We start from the raw sequence: 9,168 nt of genomic DNA, 5'->3' as shown, positions 1-9,168 counted from the left end.
CTCTTGATGTGATATTTTGTGTTTTCAAGACCGTCTTGGACCTGATCTCTTGTCTGCATCTTAGAGGGGGTGGGCGAGGGTGGGGGAGGCTGCTGCCTGGCCTGGTTCTGGGCCTGGCCCGGTCGACCAGACCATCCAGTTACGCCTGGTCCCTGGGCGTCCCCCAGGGACCCGAGACTAGAAGTACAGTCTCCGTTAGATCTAGTAGCAGCTGTTAAACTGCGTCCCTAAAGGAAGCAGTTTGCTGAAGAGGCTGTGGCTTTGCTTCAAATCCCAAGGGAGCTCCACTGTGATTCTCCCATTGCGACTTGTCACGGGCTCTGCACAGTGTCCCCATCTGCCACAGACACTTCAGGCCCTGCTGGGGCTCAGGGATCATAGGGTACCAGAGGCAAAGCTGCTCACACAGCAGCCCAGGCCCCCGACAGAGCAGGCAGAATTAGGAAGGAGTGAGCCTTGTGCCTCTGTTTTAGTGACAGGCTGCAAACTGTAGCAGCCCATTTTAAATTTCTGGAGAGGTATCCTAACGCACCCCAGATCAGGCCCCTGAATTTTCAAGAGGTTTGTCTCCCACCATCTGGCACGCCTGGGTCTTGCCAGGGTCTCTGAGTGTCTGCCCAAGACTTCCTGCTCCAAGGTCCTATCACTCTGGGGTCACCACTGTGGTGGGACAGCCTGGTGTCCCACGGGGTGCTGGGGTGGGGAGGCCCCTGCAGGTGGAATCAGGACTTCAGGACAGAGCGCTGACAAAGCTCTAGGTACGACAGTGGAGTTGTATGGCTGCCTTTGTCAAGGTCGAGCAAAGTGTCTTTAAATGTGACAAACCAACAGCCACATGCCAGTGCTCCAGGGAGGAGACTGCTTCGGGGGCAGAAGCTCCAACTGGAGTCACTGCTGAGCATGTTTGTGGTCATCTCCAGACACTCCCTAGGTCCCATCTGCCTTCTGCGTGGGGGCGGCAGGTAGGGCTAGTGGGGATGTGGGAGGAGTTCGTGATAGTGACACTGGGGCCTTAATCTCCCCCAAGGACGCTGGGTCGCTTTTATTTACTAATTTGGCAGGAACAGTTACTTCCAGAGACTTCTCCTTGCCCTTCCTACCATAATAACGCTCCTGCATGGGTTGGGACCACTGTAGGATTCCGTCAGTCTCTGAGCTTGTGACTTCCAACTGTGTGCTCAGGAACTGCGGAAATTACCACACACGGGCTCGAGAGCCCACTGGGTCCACTTCAGACAGCTCAGGGTCAAACTCCAACATCGTCTGACTCCGTAGGTCCCCACTCTGACGAGAGGCCACCATGGACCTGGAGTCTCCGAGATTAGCATTAGCTCAAAACCAGGGTCTAACAGTCTCCAAAGGTCTGAGTGTCCCCTCCCCTGGGGAAAGCACAGCAGCAGGTGGCCACAGTCCCTCGGGGCACAGCTGGAAGGACGGCTGACGGCACACCCCGCCACGCTGCCCCTTTCGTAATGTGACCTTGTAGCTTCTGCCATCGAGAGGTGGAGTCTGTTTCCTCTTGAATCTGGGGTCGGGTGGGCTGTGACTCGCTTTGTCAGTGAAATGTAGAATAGTGACATGTGCCAGTTCTGAGCCTTGGCCTCAGGCCTCGAGAATGCTGCCTGCTTCCATTCCTTCTCTTGGAGCTCGAACCTGCTGTATAAGAACGAGCCCGCGCCAGCCTGTGGGAGGATGAGATGTAGCGTGGAGCAGAGACCGCCAGCCAGAGAGCCCGCCAGCCAGAGAGACCTCCAGCCAGCCAGGATCAGCAGAGCATGCACCAGAGGCCAGCCAGGATCAGCAGAGCCTGGCCCAGTCAGCAGAACTACCCAGATGCGTGAGCAATAATATTAATACATGATCGTGTTTGAAGTCACTCGGCTGTGGAGGGGTTTGTTCTGCAGCCACAGCCAGTGGGTGGAGCCCAGGGTCCCTCTCCAGGGAAGTCAGCCCACTTTACGCAGAGGGCTCAGGTCTATGCCCTGACGCAGGTCTTGAAACGGGATGGGGGCTGTGACATCACTGTGGTGTCTCCAGTCAGGCCTCTGTTCTCCAGGCCTGGAGTTTTTTCTTCTGTTACACGGATCAAGCAGGAGCACAGAGTGCTGCCAGCTTGCGTCCATGCCAGGCTCATGACCAATTGACGGCTACTAGCTCTGCCTGAGTCCAGCCACCGTCCCGCCCGGCCTGCTCTGAAACCCCAGGAAGTTGCTTCACCCTGTGTGAGAGCCTCGCTGGGCTCTCCCTGGGATGCTGCGGACCCCTTGCTACCTTCAGGGTGGTCAGCCAGCCAAGCCTGGAAGTCCCGGCCTCAGTGGTGCCTCAGCCACCCCTGGTGCTGATTTCTGTGAGGTCCGGGTGTCCATGGAGGAGAACCGAATCATTCTGGGTAGTTTAAGTGCAAAGGGACCCGTTCTAGGGTGTTGCACGGCCCATCGAGTCATTGGGAGGCCTGAAGAAACACACCTGAGGCTGAGTTTGCAGGAAGGACTTTTATTTATTCATTTATTTATTTATTTATTTTTATTTCAGCTTATTATGGGGGTACAAAAGTTCAGGTTACATACGTTGCCCATGTACCGCCCATCCCCCCGAGTCAGAGCTCCAAGCGTGCCCATTCCCCAGACAGTGCGCAAGGCACTCATCATGTAGGCATACACCCATCCCCTCCCCCCACCCCCCACCTCAGTCTGATACCCAGTTGGTATCATTCCCAAATGTGCATTTAGGTGATGATCAGGGAAACCAATTTTCTGGTGAGTACATGTGATGCTTGTTTTTCCATTCTTGGTATATGTATACCATGGAGTATTACTCAGCTATAAGAAATAACAGTGCTATGACATCTCTTTGGTTCTCCTGGAGAGAGTTGGAACCCATTATATTAAGTGAAGTATCCCAAGAATGGAAAAACAAGCATCACAGGAAGGACTTTTGAAGTGACTGCCCGGCATTGGCTGGTGAGGGAGCTGCTGCCCCCAAGGTCAGGAAGCTGCCCTCATTTGATTGGTGGATTACACCCCAACCTCCAGCTGCAAGGGCTTCTGGGAAATGTAGTTTTTAAGCTTTCCAGCATCTGTAGTCCAGGAAGGTGCACTGAGAGATGGTGGAGCAGGAGGAGAGAGCCAGCAGTTCTCCGTGACCCGGTAATTCCCTGACACCGCCTTTCCCGGGGCAGCATGAGCTACGCACCATGTTGCCCTCGCCTCCCACCTGTTGGAGCAGGGTCACCTTGGCCTCCGTAACTTGTGCCTAATCCCGAGAGAGTCGGCCGAGGGCCAGCTGGCATCAGTATCAGATCTGGGGTCATCCTCTGCCACTTGGGGTTTCTCTGACCTGTCTCGTGCTTCTGTGGTCGGGCAGGCTTGCTGAAAGCTCACGGGATGTGAGATTCTGCTGCTGTGTCACGCTGAGTGTGTCTGAGGTCCTTGGGGCGAGAGGGTGCCGTGCTGCCTGATTTTGGATCCTAGTCTGTCACTCCAGAGGGTGTGACCTGGGAAGGTTATTTCATTTTTGTGCCGACTTTTTCTTCTGTAAAATGGGCATAGTTATATTACATACTTTACAGGGCTGTTTGAGGACTAAAGTAGGTAATGTATAAAGCCTCTAGCACGCACACCGCCTGGGACAGAACATGCGTTTAATAAATGTTCATTTTTGGTTGTTATTCTTATTATTACTGTAGTTAAGGCGTCTGTCCCATGAGCAATGGTCTACCTCCACATGTTTGCTTAAAACAAAAATCTCATACAAATAGATAGTGAGAGCATGTTAAAGTTTAATTTAATTCATTAATGAATGAATTAACCCACAAGAAGTTAAAAATAGCTGGTTTGAAGAGCAAGTCAATGGGTTTATATGTCTGTTGGGAAAGTCATGCTGCAATGAGCTTGCTAAGTGAGATTTGAAACTGGTTAATCACCAGGGGGCAATGAAACCGTAACCTTTGGGGCTACCTTTTCCACTGGGCTATAAAACCATTACCCCTTACCAGTTTGGACAGGTTCAAACCGCCAACCTCACAGGGGTGCAGGGTGTTTGGGCTCTCAGCCATGGGGCATTACTGGGGAAACAAAGCTCCCCCCCACCCCCAGGGAGCCAGCCGCTAAGGCAGGATTATCCGAAAACTCTCCAGCATGAGATCCGGAAAGTGAGAGATCACTCTATTTCTTTTCTCCAAGCTTGGGGCACATTTCTTATTAATGATGTGTATATACGAAGTTCCTACTCATCATAAAGACATAGAGGAAAATCCCCATAAAAGGACTACTGATATGGCTGCCTCCAAGTGGAGCCCACACCTTGGGGCTTCTGGGTTTGCTCTTACCTGGGAGAGAAGGGAGAAGCTACCGGAAAGAATGGCTTCTGCGTGAGTGGGCATCGAGTGTAGTTGCCCAGGGTGGAGTTGACGCCTCTGGTTCTGAGGAAGCCCTGGTTCTGGGGGGGCAGGGAGCAAGGACGGCAGAGCCACGGTGCTGGCCACCCCTGGGGAGGGAGAGTCTTGGCAGATGGTGCAAGGTGCTGTTCAACTTCTTTTCCGGTCGGGTTTCCAACCAAGCTTGGCACCCCAAGGCCCCCTGAACACATTTTGGAGAATTTGGACACGTTTAGCTGAGACACGTACAAAAGCATCTGACACGGTGTCAAGTTGGGGGATGGGAGCTCTGAGGACGGCTGCTGCCCAGGGAGCCCAGAACCCCTGGCCTGCCTTGGCCAAGCCGCTCCTGCCTGCAGAGCCCCCGGGAGAGGCTGAAGGAGGCAGGGACAACAGAGCAGTGCTTTGTTGTCAGCCGCAGCACTCGAGCCTCTGGCCACCAGGCAGGGCGACAGCTCCATCTTCCCCCCAAACCCCCAAACTCGAGTCTCAGATCTTGGCACTTGCGTGGGAAGAGAAGTCACATCCACCGTGTCAGTGGGAGAGGAAGCCGGGGTGCATCTCGAGAGTGACATTCATCCCAAAGGTGTGTGAGCAAAGGAGGCTCCCCAGGTGCCCAGCGCCAGCCAGTTGGGCCTGCTGCCCCGCCCGGAGGGTGGCCAGAGCCCGCTCCTTCCTCACCCTTCCATGCCCGCACCTGGCGCTTTTGTTAGCCTTTAAATGGACTCGGCTTCTAGCTAAGCACATTCATTTCAAAAGGGACAGGTACAGATATTACTGTCCTAAATGATACGATACACCAGAAATATTTCTTTTCCAGAAATAGAAGATAACGTGTAAAAAGAAAATTAATGAAGATAAAACAGTGTCTTTTTAACTGCAGCAAATACTGGCTTTTACCTGATGGCAGTTTTGTTTTGGTTTGTTCCCCCCCTCCATCTCTCCCTGTCTCCCTGTCTCTCTGTCACTAAGTCCCCTGCCCCTCAAGCTCTCTCTGAGTGGGATCCGGTGCTATTCAGAGCAGAGTCTAGGCCTCTGCTGAGTCCTCTGCGGGACTTTTGTGTCCCACACTTTGGGGACCTTTCCCCCCGAGCCAACCCACAGCAAGGAGGGGGACATTTCCTAAGTCCTTCCCTCTCCCTGTCCCCCTTCCCACCCACCCTGGGCTCTTCCCTGGGCCCCTCCCACCACCTTGGGGCCATTTGGTTGCAGCCGGTCTGCGAGCTGCTGTTGTTTTTCTGCCAGTCTCTCCAGGGCGTGGGCTGGCTCTGGAGAGCTCTGAGACAGCCTTTGTCACCTACGGAGGCTAAGTGTCCCCAGCCACTGGCTCACTTAGCTTCCCCTGGGCTGCTTCTGCTCCTGGGCGAGGTCCCCTCAGGCACTCAGAGACTGGTGGCAGCTTCTTTGTTGCCATCCCTCCTCCTTCTGTCCCTCTCCTGTCCCCCATCCGCACTTCGGAACCTTTGCAGGTACAAGCACGCCAATGTTGTAGTCCTCGTTTTCCAGGCCAGGAACTTGGTTTCCTGCAGACATTTGCAACACGCGGAGACCATTATCCTTAATAACGAAAGCCACGAGCAATTTCACTCCTGTCACGTGCGGGGCTCTGACCCCAGTGACTGGCATTTCCTGTCTCGTTAAGTCCTCGCTGTAACCCGTGGGGGAGGTGTCACCTCCATTTCACGCATGGGAAACCGGGATTCGTGACGATTGAGGGAATGCACCATGTCACAAGCAAAACCAGACAGAAATTCCGGCCTTTCTAATTCCGAAAGGCGGTTTCTTCCTACAACACTGGCGGTTGCTCCGACTTTGTGGAGCCCCAGAGACGCCTGTAGAGCGTGTTAATATGTGGCTCCCAGCTCCATTTGCTGTCACCAGAGAGGAGGGTCAGAGGTCGCACTTTAACCAGCAGCAAAACATTCCGATGCCAGCTGTGGGGTGCTAGCCATGGGCACACCATGCTCCCTCCTGCCAGGAACACACCTGTGGCTGCCTCTTTGTGGCCTGTGACCACCTCACCTCCTGCTTAGCTTTCTGAAAAATAGAATGAGCTCCTGGTATTTCTAGATGAAATTTCTTGAAGAAATTTAGATGGAAGCAAACTAACATTTGAATGAGCCAATTCTGCCCCTCTCAAAAATGTCTAGAAAATAAACTAAATTTCTAACAAGGTTTTAATAACATCTTTCCATAGAGTATTCTGGTGTCCGTATTCATAGAGCCAAACTTCACAGATTTTGTACGAATCTACTGATGTTTCTAATGACAGCCCTACGGTCATTGAGGAAAGACTGGACTATATTCAGAAGACTTTAGTGCCACGCATAGCGGCTCACGCCTGAAATCCCAGCTGCTCAGGAGGCCGAGGCAGGAGGATCACTTGGGCCCAGGAGTTGAAGACCAGCCTGGGCAACATAGTGAGACCCTGTCTCTAGATATTTAAAAAAAAACAGAAAAGAGGAAGGCTTTATATACTGAGGCCAAAGGAAGACTATATGCATAAAAACAGCGAAAACTTAAGAAGACAATGGTTGAACATTTCCTTTTCCTGGGCACACAGGAAGTCTGCATTTCCTGGCTCCCCTGTGGTTGGATTAGGGCCACGCCGGTGGGTTCTAGCCAATAGGATGAGCTCAGGAGTGACCTGCGACACTTTCAGACTTGGCCATGGTCTTCTATGCTCCCTCTTCTCCTTGGCAACCTCAGAGGTATTGAGATGACGTATCACAGGAGGGGAGCCTGGCGTTCTGAGTCTCCTCTTGAAGGAGAACCACAGTTGCTCCCTGGCCCACTGTGGACGGTGACAGGAGAGGGTGCAGACTGTGACAATGCGAAGCCACTGAGATTCTGGCATTGTCTGTGATGGCAGCCAGTGTTAATTACCCTAATATGTTCGTTAGCCAGATCATGCCCTTAGCCAGAACACACCCTCCCCAATGATCGTCGTTGATACAGACTGAGAAGCTGTGGGCACTGCTGTCTTTATTCAAATAAGTAATAGCATATATGAGGTTAGGCACTGGGATAAATGCTTTCTTTTGTCATTTTAGTAAATCTCCGTGACAACTCGCCGAGGTACGGGCATTGCTGTCTCCGTTGTACAGATGAGCAAATTAGGGCTCTGTAAGGTTTCACAGGCGGTGAGTGCCGGGGCTGGAGTTTGGGCCCAGGCCTGTCTGACCCCCACACCTGTCTTCTCATCACTCCATACGCTGGATATATTGATCTTTTTAGTATGGGCGTGTCAGGGAGGGATTTGGGTGCAAAGAGTAGCTGTGTGCCGTTGGTTGCTCTGCCGGGTGCCCGTGCGAGGGTGTGGGGACAGACGGGGCGTTGGATCAAAGGTTCTGGGGAAGGCAGGCTGAACAGCTTCCCGGTTTGGCATCTGCTTTGGTGATCGGCAGTATGACCCCGTTATCTCAGTTGACGAGGAGCACACACACCCCCGTGGGCGAAACTGTTCTGAAATCTGGGTCTGCTCTCGGCCAGCCTCACGTCTGATCTTTCCCAGGGAAGACTTTGGCTCGTTTTCACAGCCGCTCTGCTTCCTCTCCGCCTTGTGTCACCTTCGCAGCCAATGAAGCGGAATCTCGGGTCTTCGGCTGCTCTGGTCGATACACCAGACCACCCCAACCTGGAAATGGCTTCTGAGGTGTTTCCAGTGAATGGCCTCGTTGTACGGGGCGGGCTTGTCTGTTGAGATCCCTGGGGGGCGGGGGTGACCTCATGGTCGGGTACGGTGTCTGCTCATAGTTGCACAGGATTGAATTTCTGTTTTCGGGTTGCCTTGACTTAAAAATTCTAACTTCCCAAACCCAAACCTACAAGAGTTGTTCTCGTCCTCTCTGACCAAGTGGAGCCGGCTGGAACCAGAATTCCCTGGCGGGCAGTGGCTCTGGTCGTGCCGATCCTGCCAGCCCACTTGAGGCTACTTCTTTTCCAAGGTGGGTTTTGCGTAACTCGGAAAAGCGGAGCAAAGGCAAACACATCGCTGCTGACCGACGCCTTCCTTCGCTCTGCTTCGGCGCGATTTCCGGCTCAGGGAGGGTCCCAGAGCGGACTTGCAGCCCACGGAAGGGAGTCCTGCACTTTGGAAAGTGGCAACAGCTCTGGAACGGCCGGTGGCACCCGAGCCTCCGCCACCCGCGGGGCTGCTGCGGCTCTCTGCCGACCACACGGCTGACCCACCCTGCCCAGACTCTTCCATGAATATTCATGAGCCAGCCCCTAGAGAGAGTCAGGTTCTTTCCTGGCCCCGTCCCTGCTGGGCACGTACCCACCTGTCTATCTCAAGGTCAGTCTACCCCCTGGAGGGAGGATACTCTTTGCAAATGCGGTACAGTCGAAGCGGTGGTGTCTGCTCAGGCCCCGAGGCTTTCTCACGCCAGCCGGAGGCTCAGTGCTGCGGGTGGAAGGCCTCTTTGGCCACCTGATTTTCTTCATTTTTAATTGAACATTCGACAGAGATTCATCCGGGAAGAAACCAACAGGCTGCACAGAGCTCTTGATTCGTCCTTTATGGTAACGAAAGGAGCCACTAAATTAATTATGCTGACGTTCGTTTTATTAAGTGTGGCATTCCCTTTGATTTAGGAATATTTTTACTGCTTCAAGTGCTTTTAAGGAAGGATGTGGCAAGAGAAAACCTATTCATGCTGCAGTATATTCGCTTCCTTTTCATAAATTGTCTAGATTGCATTTTAAGGGAGTGGAAATGGAATCTGGTCTTTTCTTAAAAATTGCTGAAGTCAATTAGCTGCTGAAGTGTTTAATTACGGGAGAAAGACGCA

This window comes from Eulemur rufifrons, chromosome 8, assembly GCF_041146395.1.
Source record: "Eulemur rufifrons isolate Redbay chromosome 8, OSU_ERuf_1, whole genome shotgun sequence".
NCBI classification, from domain to species: domain Eukaryota; kingdom Metazoa; phylum Chordata; class Mammalia; order Primates; family Lemuridae; genus Eulemur; species Eulemur rufifrons.
The sequence above is the reverse complement of the archived record's forward strand: the minus strand, read 5'-3'. Positions refer to the sequence as shown.